The following is a 10,354-nucleotide window of genomic DNA, read 5'->3' as shown; positions in this document are numbered from 1 at the left end:
AAAAATCCATATACACAAATATTAATTTTTGTTGTTTCTCGGTTTCCCAGATTCCTGTCTACTGGAGAGACACTCTTTTCACTGCACTTCCAGTACCGGATTGGAATATCAACCTTGTCTGGAGTAGTTGCGGACACCTGCCGGGCTTTGTGGGATGTTCTCTGTCCCGAATTTATGCCCCTGCCCACCGTGGAAAAGTGGTATGAAATTGCTGAAAGATTCTGGACAGTCTGCAATTTCCCAAACTGTTTGGGTGCCGTTGATGGGAAACACATCCGTATTATAAAACCAAAAAGAACAGGCTCAGAGTACTATAACTATAAAAAGTACTTTTCTACAGTACTCATGGCTAGAGTTGAGCGAAACGGGTCAAAAAATTTCAAAAGTCGCCGACTTTTGGTAAAGTCGGGTTTCATGAAACGAAACCCGACCCTAGGGTGAGGTCGGCCACGAGCTTGGCAACTTTAGCGCCAAAGTCGCGTTTCAAAAGTTTGTTTTCCGCCCTTTTTCAGCCAATCAGGATCCACGGATACTGTGGGCAACGTGATGACATAGGCAGGGGTCACCACCATCTTTGAGAAGGGCATGCAAGTGATTGGCTTGCTTTGGGGTTGTCACAGGGGGTATAAAAGGGTGTGCACGCCGACCGCCATGTTACTCATGCTGATCTCAGAATAGGGAGAGCTGCTGCAGCTGATGATTCTGTAGGGAGAGCGTTAGGCAGGGAAGAAGACACCAAAAACTGCTTCTGCTGCTAGCGATTTTGCCTGTACAACACACCAGTCACTGTGTGTGCAGTGCAAGTGGAGGCTATATTTTGCTGGATCAGCTGTGTTGGTTGTTAGGCTGCCTTATAAAGCTTCCTGATAGCTGCATTGCTGTTTTCCCACTGCTCTGCAAACTGCTTTTTTAAAAGCAATCCAAATTTTTTTTTGTCCTGGTGAGGTACTGAGTGTGCATTTTTTCACACCATACAGCGGTGCATGCTCCTCTCTCAGTAACGTGTAACGGCTGTTATCACGGCCACAGCGAAGCTATCTGTGTGTCACTCTGTAAGAATAAGTCGAGGACATGTTCCGCTCTTACAGACCTACACCATATAGTTTTGTCTGCTTTTCAAACAGTTAAGTATATTTGCTGTTTGATCACATTCAAAACTATAGAGAGACAGCGTGTGTCAGTCCGTATACTTAAAAAACACGGAGCTTGACAATTTTACGGACATCGGACAGCGGTGTACGTGCACGCTCCTCTCTCAGTACCGTGTAAAGGCTGTTATCACGGCCACAGTGAAGCTATCTGTGTGTCACTCTGTAAGGATAAGTCGAGGACATGTTTCGTTCTTACAGACCTACACTCTAGGGAGAGTCCTATTCTGCCCAATTCTATATACACCTTGTAGTTTGTCATACACTAGCCAATTTCTGCCTGTGACATAGCGGTGTGATATTCACTGGGCCTCACACAATCCAACAGTGTCCACAAGTATGTTCAGAAATTCTACATCTCCCCTGTCCTATAGTGACATTTTTCACACCTGCGACATTGAGCCTGTGACATAGCGGTGTGATATTAACTGGGCCTCACACAACAGTGTCCAAAAGTGTGTTCAGAAATTCTAAATCTCCCCTGTCCTATTGTGACATTTTTCACACCTGCGACATTGAGCCTGTGACATAGTGGTGTGATATTAACTGGGCCTCTCACAACAGTGTCCACAAGTGTGTTCAGAAATTTTAAATCTCCCCTGTACTATAGTGACATTTTTCACACCTGCGACATTGAGCCTGTGACATAGCGGTGTGATATTAACTGGGCCTCACACAACAGTGTCCACAAGTGTGTTCAGAAATTCTACATCTCCCATGTCCTATAGTGACATTTTTCACACCTGCGACATTGAGCCTGTGACATAGCGGTGTGATATTAACTGGGCCTCACACAACAGTGTCCACAAGTGTGTTCAGAAATTCTACATCTCCCCTGTCCTATAGTGACATTTTTCACACCTGCGACATTGAGCCTGTGACATAGAGGTGTGATATTAACTGGGCCTCACACAACAGTGTCCACAAGTGTGTTCAGAAATTCTAAATCTCCCCTGTCCTATAGTGACATTTTTCACACCTGCGACATTGAGCCTGTGACATAGCGGTGTGATATTAACTGGGCCTCACACAACAGTGTCCACAAGTGTGTTCAGAAATTTTAAATCTCCCCTGTCCTATAGTGACATTTTTTACACCTGCGACATTGAGCCTGTGACATAGCGGTGTGATATTAACTGGGCCTCACACAACAGTGTCCACAAGTGTGTTCAGAAATTCTACATCTCCCCTGTCCTATAGTGACATTTTTCACACCTGCGACATTGAGCCTGTGACATAGCGGTGTGATATTAACTGGGCCTCACACAACAGTGTCCACAAGTGTGTTCAGAAATTCTACATCTCCCATGTCCTATAGTGACATTTTTCACACCTGCGACATTGAGCCTGTGACATAGCGGTGTGATATTAACTGGGCCTCACACAACAGTGTCCACAAGTGTGTTCAGAAATTCTACATCTCCCCTGTCCTATAGTGACATTTTTCACACCTGCGACATTGAGCCTGTGACATAGAGGTGTGATATTAACTGGGCCTCACACAACAGTGTCCACAAGTGTGTTCAGAAATTCTAAATCTCCCCTGTCCTATAGTGACATTTTTCACACCTGCGACATTGAGCCTGTGACATAGCGGTGTGATATTAACTGGGCCTCACACAACAGTGTCCACAAGTGTGTTCAGAAATTTTAAATCTCCCCTGTCCTATAGTGACATTTTTCACACCTGCGACATTGAGCCTGTGACATAGCGGTGTGATATTAACTGGGCCTCACACAACAGTGTCCACAAGTGTGTTCAGAAATTCTACATCTCCCCTGTCCTATAGTGACATTTTTCACACCTGCGACATTGAGCCTGTGACATAGCGGTGTGATATTAACTGGGCCTCACACAACAGTGTCCACAAGTGTGTTCAGAAATTCTACATCTCCCCTGTCCTATAGTGACATTTTTCACACCTGCGACATTGAGCCTGTGACATAGCGGTGTGATATTAACTGGGCCTCACACAATCCAACAGTGTCCACAAGTGTGTTCAGAAATTCTACATCTCCCCTGTCCTATAGTGACATTTTTCACACCTGCGACATTGAGCCTGTGACATAGTGGTGTGATATTAACTGGGCCTCACACAACAGTGTCCACAAGTGTGTTCAGAAATTCTACATCTCCCCTGTCCTATAGTGACATTTTTCACACCTGCGACATTGAGCCTCTGACATAGCGGTGTAATATTAACTGGGCCTCACACAATCCAACAGTGTCCACAAGTGTGTTCAGAAATTCTACATCTCCCCTGTCCTATAGTGACATTTTTCACACCTACGGCATTGAGCCTGTGACATAACTGTGTGATATCAACTGGGCCTCACACAACAGTGTCCACAAGTGTGTTCAGAAATTCTACATCTCCCCTGTCCTATAGTGACATTTTTCACACCTGCGACATTGAGCCTGTGACATAGCGGTGTGATATTAACTGTGCCTCACACAACAGTGTCCACAAGTGTGTTCAGAAATTCTACATCTCCCCTGTCCTATAGTGACATTTTTCACACCTGTGACATTGAGCCTGTGACATAGTGGTGTGATGTTAATTGGGCCTCACACAACAGTGTCCACAAGTGTGTTCAGAAATTCTACATCTCCCCTGTCCTATAGTGACATTTTTCACACCTGCGACATTGAGCCTGTGACATAGCGGTGTGATATTAACTGGGCCTCACACAACAGTGTCCACAAGTGTGTTCAGAAATTCTACATCTCCCCTGTCCTATAGTGACATTTTTCACACCTGTGACATTGAGCCTGTGACATAGTGGTGTGATATTAACTGGGCCTCACACAACAGTGTCCACAAGTGTGTTCAGAAATTCTACATCTCCCATGTCCTATAGTGACATTTTTCACACCTGCGACATTGAGCCTGTGACATAGCGGTGTGATATTAACTGGGCCTCACACAACAGTGTCCACAAGTGTGTTCAGAAATTCTACATCTCCCCTGTCCTATAGTGACATTTTTCACACCTGCGACATTGAGCCTGTGACATAGAGGTGTGATATTAACTGGGCCTCACACAACAGTGTCCACAAGTGTGTTCAGAAATTCTAAATCTCCCCTGTCCTATAGTGACATTTTTCACACCTGCGACATTGAGCCTGTGACATAGCGGTGTGATATTAACTGGGCCTCACACAACAGTGTCCACAAGTGTGTTCAGAAATTTTAAATCTCCCCTGTCCTATAGTGACATTTTTTACACCTGCGACATTGAGCCTGTGACATAGCGGTGTGATATTAACTGGGCCTCACACAACAGTGTCCACAAGTGTGTTCAGAAATTCTACATCTCCCCTGTCCTATAGTGACATTTTTCACACCTGCGACATTGAGCCTGTGACATAGCGGTGTGATATTAACTGGGCCTCACACAACAGTGTCCACAAGTGTGTTCAGAAATTCTACATCTCCCATGTCCTATAGTGACATTTTTCACACCTGCGACATTGAGCCTGTGACATAGCGGTGTGATATTAACTGGGCCTCACACAACAGTGTCCACAAGTGTGTTCAGAAATTCTACATCTCCCCTGTCCTATAGTGACATTTTTCACACCTGCGACATTGAGCCTGTGACATAGAGGTGTGATATTAACTGGGCCTCACACAACAGTGTCCACAAGTGTGTTCAGAAATTCTCAATCTCCCCTGTCCTATAGTGACATTTTTCACACCTGCGACATTGAGCCTGTGACATAGCGGTGTGATATTAACTGGGCCTCACACAACAGTGTCCACAAGTGTGTTCAGAAATTTTAAATCTCCCCTGTCCTATAGTGACATTTTTCACACCTGCGACATTGAGCCTGTGACATAGCGGTGTGATATTAACTGGGCCTCACACAACAGTGTCCACAAGTGTGTTCAGAAATTCTACATCTCCCCTGTCCTATAGTGACATTTTTCACACCTGCGACATTGAGCCTGTGACATAGCGGTGTGATATTAACTGGGCCTCACACAACAGTGTCCACAAGTGTGTTCAGAAATTCTACATCTCCCCTGTCCTATAGTGACATTTTTCACACCTGCGACATTGAGCCTGTGACATAGCGGTGTGATATTAACTGGGCCTCACACAATCCAACAGTGTCCACAAGTGTGTTCAGAAATTCTACATCTCCCCTGTCCTATAGTGACATTTTTCACACCTGCGACATTGAGCCTGTGACATAGTGGTGTGATATTAACTGGGCCTCACACAACAGTGTCCACAAGTGTGTTCAGAAATTCTACATCTCCCCTGTCCTATAGTGACATTTTTCACACCTGCGACATTGAGCCTCTGACATAGCGGTGTAATATTAACTGGGCCTCACACAATCCAACAGTGTCCACAAGTGTGTTCAGAAATTCTACATCTCCCCTGTCCTATAGTGACATTTTTCACACCTACGGCATTGAGCCTGTGACATAACTGTGTGATATCAACTGGGCCTCACACAACAGTGTCCACAAGTGTGTTCAGAAATTCTACATCTCCCCTGTCCTATAGTGACATTTTTCACACCTGCGACATTGAGCCTGTGACATAGCGGTGTGATATTAACTGTGCCTCACACAACAGTGTCCACAAGTGTGTTCAGAAATTCTACATCTCCCCTGTCCTATAGTGACATTTTTCACACCTGTGACATTGAGCCTGTGACATAGTGGTGTGATGTTAATTGGGCCTCACACAACAGTGTCCACAAGTGTGTTCAGAAATTCTACATCTCCCCTGTCCTATAGTGACATTTTTCACACCTGCGACATTGAGCCTGTGACATAGCGGTGTGATATTAACTGGGCCTCACACAATCCAACAGTGTCCAAAAGTGTGTTCAGAAATTCGACGTCTCCCCTGTCCTATATACACCTTGTATCTTGTTTTACATTACTATATAGTTTGTGGGATTTTGTGTACATTTTTACCAAAAATGAGGAAGGCTGGTGGAAGAGGCCGTGGAATTGGGTGGGGGTTGCCAGCTGGCAATGATGGTGTTGGTGGTTGATCTGATGGTAGTGGCAAAAGCAAAATAGGACCGAATGCAGGAGGTGTTGAGCCTGCGTCATCGTCTGGCTCCACAAGGCCTCGATGGCTTAATTTTCTAGTAGTTGGCAAACCGCTTTTAAAGCCAGAGCATCAGGAAAAAGTTTTGGCTTACATTGCTGACTCAGCCTCCAGCTCTATCGCCTCCTCTTCTGAAGTTGTAAAAAATAAAAGCACTGAGTCGTCATTGGAGGGTCATGTTCATGAACCACACCTTTCCTTGTGTCCTTCACCCCAACCAAGATTGAAGGATGACGCAGGCCATACAACTGGTTACTCCATGGAGCTGTTTTCACATACCATGCCTGGGTTATCAAGTGAAATGGTGAATTACCCAGGCCAAGATGAATCTGACATGGAGTGCACTGATGCACAGCCACTGATAGATGATTCTGCTGGTACATTCAGTCAGAGCACTACATTGTCCTCGCAGTGTAATGAGCCAGATTCTGACCCTGATGAGACTCAGGTCCCCTTCCCGCATACTATACCACCATACACGGTGACACAGAGGAAGTTGCACATGACATTGAAGAGGAGGTGATGGATGACCCAGTTGTTGACCCAGATTGGCATCCATTGGGGGAAGAGGGTGCTGCTTCCAATAGCTCAGATGAGGAGGAGGAGCATCCACAGCAGACATCGACATCGCAACAGCTGTTATCTGGCAGGCCCGGAGCACTCCAAAGACAGGTTCCAAAAATCAAAAGAGTTGCTGGACAGTTTGTCCAGATGGTCAAAATAGCACAGCGTGCTAGGCCGCAAAATGTCTGCCAAAGTAGGAAGAGTGCAGTGTGGCACTTTTTTGAACAAAATCCTCATGATCAGGCCAAGGTTATCTGTAAGAAGTGCGCAAAGACCTTTAGCCGAGGGGAAAATCTGAAAAATTTGAATACCAGTTGCATGCTTAGACATTTAACCAGCATGCACTTGCAAGCGTGGACACAACACCAAACCTCAAGTACAACATGTGCAACTGATCACAAAGAAGGTAGTCAGCAACGCTACATTGTTTCCCCCACTGTAAGCCCAGCGGTTAGCACAGCAGCAAATGTTGAGGTGTCGTTGCAAGGCCAAAGCAGTCAGGGAATCCCACTGTTATATCAACGAAAGACTGAATGTAGGCCATCAGAAAGAACACCAACTCCATCACCATCATCAACCCTCTCTCAGTCCGCCCTGTCCACCGCTAGTTCCACCATTTACAGCTCTCAAGTCCAGCTCACCCTCCCAGAGACTATGAGTAGGTCAAGAAAGTACTCAGTCTCTCATCCGCGTACACTGGGTTTGAACATCCACATTGCCAAACTAATCTCGTTAGAGATGATGCCCTATCGGTTGGTGGAAAGCGCAGCTTTCCGCAAACTCATGGCCTATGCAGTACCACGCTATGACCTACCCAGTCACCACTTCTTCTCTCGCAAAGTCATCCCAGCCCTCCACCATCATGTGAAAGACCGCATTGTCCATGCACTCAAGCAGTCAGTGAATGGAAAGGTGCACCTCACAACAGATGCATGGTCCAGTCGGCATGGCCAGGGCCGTTACGTGTCCATCACTGCGCACTGGGTTAATGTGGTGGATGCAGGGTCCACAGGGGACAGCGGTGGTGGGACAGTGCTGCCTAGCCCACGGTATAGGAAACAGTTGTCTGTAGGCGTTCGACCCTCCTCCTCCTCCAGAAGCGAAAGCTCGTCCACAGAGTGCAGTCGTACGAGCACTCCATCTGCAGCTGCCACTGTTGCACATGAGGTGTCCCCCTATCGAGCAGCTAGTGGAAAGCATCAGCAGGCTGTGTTGCAGATCATGTGTTTGGGCGACAGACACACCGCGGAGGTGCTGGCCGAGTACTTTCAGCGACAAACTGAGTCATGGCTGTGCAGTATACATCTTGAGGCAGGCAAGGTTGTTAGTGATAACGGCCGTAATTTTGTGGCAGCCATAGCCCTTTCAAAACTCAGCCACATACCTTGCTTGGCTCACACCTTGAACCTGGTGGTGCAGTGCTTCCTCAACAATTATCCGGAGTTAACAGCCCTGCTCCAGAAGGTGCGAAGACTGTGCGCGCACATCCGCCGGTTGCCTGTACACTCCATTCGTATGCAGAAGCTGCAGCGATTGCTCCACCTTCCCAACCACCGCCTCATTATCGACATTGCAACAAGGTGGAACTCCACCCTGCACATGGTTGAGTGGCTGTGCGAACAGAGGTAGGCCATAATGCATTTGTGGGAGGATACACGGCCAGGCACTTTGAGAGCAGACATGGAGTTGACAGGTGTGCAGTGGTCAAAGCTGAAAGACCTCTGTAAAGTCCTTCAGTGTTTTGAGGAATGCACACGGCTGGTAAGCGCAGACGACGCCATCCTAAGCATGAGCATCCCACTTATGCGTCTTCTCATGCAAACTTTGACGCACCTTAAGGAGCAGGCGTCTGCAGCCAATGTTGACGAGGAGGAAGACGAGGAGGGAATCCTTGATGATATTCAGCCATTGTCTGCTCAGGGACCTCTCCTGGACGAGGTGGAGGAAGAAGAGGAGGAGGAGGATGATGATGGGGATGATTACTTAGGGGAGGAGGATGCATCTCGTGGGGCAAGTGAAAATGTTGGCGTGGCAAGGTGTGGTACAGGGTTTGTGCGTGACTGGAGGGATGTGGATTTGCCAAAAAAAGTGCTCCTCCAACCAGCACTCGCAGTGCATCATTGACACCAGGAACATTGGCCCACATGTCAGATTATGCCTTGCAGATCCTAAAAAGGGACCCCCGCATTGCCAAAATGATGAACGATGACGACTACTGGTTGGCCAGCATCCTGGATCCACGCTTTAAAGGCAAATTACAAAACATCATGCCACACAAGAACCTTGACCTAACATTGACTAATAAACAAGCAACTCTGGTAAACCGGTTGGTTGAGGCATTCCCAGCACACAGCAGCGGTGATGGTTCTCACACGAGCCGTACGGGCCAGGGGCAGCTTGGCAGAGGTGTTCGTGGTGCACACAGCAGAAGTGGCGTTGGAGACAGGGGTTTCATGACAATGTTGTGGACTGATTTTTCAAGTACCGCTCACACAACTGGTAATACTGCATCGATGGAAAGTGACAGGAGACAGCAGTTGTCAACTATGGTTACAAACTACTTTTCCTCCCTTATCGATGATCTCCCGCACAGGTCATTCCCCTTTGACTATTGGGCCGCTAAACTGGACACCTGGCCTGAATTGGCCCAATATGCCTTACAGGAGCTCGCTTGCCCAGCTGCAAGTGTGCTATCGGAAAGAGTCTTCAGTGCAGCTGGATCAATCCTGACAGAAAAAAGGACCCGTCTGTCAACCCAAAATGTGGATGATCTAACCTTCATTAAAATGAACCATGCATGGGTTTCCAAGGATTTTGTCCCACCTTCCCCTGATGACACATAGGGTGACAGAAAAATGGCTTGCTTTGGTCCTCCTCTTCCTGGGACTTGAACAATTTCGCCTTTTGCATCAGCTGAATGTCCAACATCAACATATGCCACTTTCTAAAACTCCCTAACTGTGCTGCCTCCCCCCCCCATGGCCGGGGTCGCCACCTAGCGCACGAAACCGTGCGGGTGCCATTGCCATGGACAGGTGGGTAGGCCGACTCTTGGGCACGGGCACTGGCACAGGGTCCCTCATAGTGCAATCAAGTGTCTCTGACGGTGGTGGTGCACACCCGCCGTCAGACACACCACCGTACTATGAGGGGCCCAGCGCCAGTACCGACGCCCACGAGTGGGCCCCCCTTGCTTGGGCAGGGCCCTAGAATTTGCAATCTTTACCTCTCCCTGCTCCTCCGCTGTGTAGTTTGGGCCGTCAAATCCATACTGTGCCTGACACCGTTTGAGACTGCCTCCTGATCTATAGACATATATTTTGAATGTGTACAATATGCTATCCATACATGTTATCCGGTGATACGGTACCCTTTCTCACCTTTGTGCAATCACGTGTAATCCATACTGGGCCTGACACCCTCTGAGCCTGCCTCCTGATCTATAGACATATATTTTGAATGTGTACACTATGCTATCCATACATGTTATCTGGGGATACGGTACCCTTTCTCACCTTTGTGCAATCACGTGTAATCCATACTGGGCCTGACACCGTCTG

The sequence above is a fragment of the Dendrobates tinctorius genome, unplaced genomic scaffold (genome assembly GCF_039654945.1).
Source record: "Dendrobates tinctorius isolate UK_male_01 unplaced genomic scaffold, ASM3965494v1 ptg000151l, whole genome shotgun sequence".
Classification (NCBI taxonomy): Eukaryota; Metazoa; Chordata; class Amphibia; order Anura; family Dendrobatidae; genus Dendrobates; species Dendrobates tinctorius.
The sequence above is the reverse complement of the archived record's forward strand: the minus strand, read 5'-3'. Positions refer to the sequence as shown.